This window comes from Oncorhynchus tshawytscha, linkage group LG20 (assembly GCF_018296145.1).
Source record: "Oncorhynchus tshawytscha isolate Ot180627B linkage group LG20, Otsh_v2.0, whole genome shotgun sequence".
Taxonomy (NCBI): domain Eukaryota; kingdom Metazoa; phylum Chordata; class Actinopteri; order Salmoniformes; family Salmonidae; genus Oncorhynchus; species Oncorhynchus tshawytscha.
In genome coordinates, this window is record NC_056448.1 from 30060438 (window position 1) to 30063034 (window position 2597).

A 2597-nucleotide genomic window follows, 5' to 3' on the forward strand; every position below is an offset into this window, starting at 1 on the left:
GATTAGATTACAGACTTGACCTGATTAGAAACAGATGAATGTCATAGCATTGGAAAATGGTAAACTATTGTGCATTTTTAGATTGCATTTTCAAGACACTTATAGCTTAATGAAAACAAATAGGCCATAATAAAAACAATAACATGGAATCTCAAAAAGAGAGTGCTTCATTTTTCATAGTAACAGATAAACACAAGAAGAGCACTATTCAACAAACAATCTCTACAAATATAGCCTAAAGCGAGAGAGATACATGAAAAATACTGCATTTATTTGACATTATTGTTGAGTACAAAACAAACAATCTCTACAAATATAGCCTAAAGCGAGAGAGATACATGAAAAATACTGCATTTATTTGACATTATTGTTGAGTATAAAACAAACAATCTCTACAAATATAGCCTAAAGCGAGAGAGATACATGAAAAATACTGCATTTATTTGACATTATTGTTGAGTATAAAACAAACAATCTCTACAAATATAGCCTAAAGCGAGAGAGATACATGAAAATTACTGCATTTATTTGACATTATTGTTGAGTACAAAACAAACAATCTCTACAAATATAGCCTAAAGCGAGAGAGATACATGAAAAATACTGCATTTATTTGACATTATTGTTGAGTACAAAACAAACAATCTCTACAAATATAGCCTAAAGCGAGAGAGATACATGAAAATACTGCATTTATTTGACATTATTGTTGAGTACAAAACAAACAATAGCCTAGTTTCTGTCAACTTGAGACCTCAAGGAATTACATTTCTCAGAACTGTGTCAAGTTGTAGTTGGTTGTTATGGCCACAGACTGGTAGTCTAACATCATTCCTAAACCAGCAGATCTCTGAAGGGCTTTGGCCGTTATCTGACAAGTACAGTAGATGGGGCTGTATCATCACAATGGAAGAGCTGAGAGAGAGAAACTGGCTGACAAATGTATGACCATATTAGAGACACATATTTCCCTCAGATTACACAGATACACAAAGAATTTAAAAAACAAAGCCTACTGGGTGAAATTCTACAGCGCACCATCACAGCAGCAAGATTTGTGACCTGTTGCCACAAGATAAGGTCAACCAGTGAAGAACAAACACCATTGTAAATAAAACACATATTTATGTTTATTTATTTTCCCTTATGTACTTTAACCATTTGTACATTGTTACAAACTGTATTTAAACAATATGACATTTGTAATGTTTTTGTTATTATTGAACTTCTATGAGTGTAATGTTTACTGTTCATTTTATTATTTATTTCACATTTGTATTATCCACTTCACTTGCTTTGGCAATGTTAACATATGTTTCCCATGCCAATAAAGCCCCTTGAATTGAGAGAGAGAGAGAGAGAGAGAGAGAGAGAGAGAGAGAGAGAGAGAGAGAGAGAGAGAGAGAATAATAAATAAATCCCTTGAATTGAATTGAGAGAGAGAGAGAGAGAGAGAGAGAGAGAGAGAGAGAGAGAGAGAGAGAGAATAATAAATAAATCCCTTGAATTGAATTGAGAGAGATTTCCATGTGGATAGAGAATGTGTATGGTGCTGCACAACGGTAGCCTGGCTGATGTAACCCATGTGGCTAAGAGCTGTGACTCACTAAGTCAGTGAGACTTAGAGAGCTGGTGTCAGCCAGGCTAACAGAATGCTGCTTACGGTGAGTAAATGTAGTAAAAAAAAAACAAGTAAATTATTATTGTTCTAGTTGTGACACAAAGAGGAAGTGTTTTGATGGGTACTCAGAGTTGACCACTCAGTAATACCCCTATTCTCTGACTCCTCTCCTAGGAACAGATATATATGGGTTTATTTATCTAAAACATCAAAGGGAACTGTACTCTTAAAAAAGAACTGTACTCTTAACCTAAACAGAACTCACTCTCCATCGCACTCTTTTCCCCTCTCTCTGCCCCTGTTTACATTGCTAAAACAAGTGAAATTGGTAAACAAAAGTGAAATAAACAACATAAAATTAACAGTAGACATTACACTCACAAAAATTCCAAAGGAATAGAGATATTTCATAATATGTCTATATACAGTGTTGTAACACTGTGCAAATAGTTAAAGTACAAAAGGGAAAAGAAATAAATATGGGTTGAATTTATAATGGTGTTTGTTCTTTCATGGTTGCCCTTTTCTTGTGGCAACAGGTCATACATCTTGCTGCTGTGATGGCACACTGTGGTATTTCACCCAATGCATACATGGGAGTTTATCAAAATTGGATTTGTTTTTGAAATCTTTGTGGGTCTGTGTAATCTGAAGGAAATATATGTATTTAATATGGTAATATATTTGGCAGGAGGTTAGGAAGTGCAGCTCAGTTTCCACCTCATTTTGTGGGCAGTTTGCACATAGTCTGTCTTCTCTTTAGAGCCAGGTCTGCCTACGGCAGCCTCTCACAATAGCAAGGCTATGCTCACTGATCCTGTACATAGTCAAAGATTTCCTTAAGTTTGGGTCAGTCACGGTGGTCAGGTATTCTGCGCTGTGTACTCTCTGTTTAGGGCTAAATAACACTCTAGTTTGCGCTGATATTTTGTTAATTCTACCCAATGTGTGCAGTCCGCAAAGCATATCGCATGTA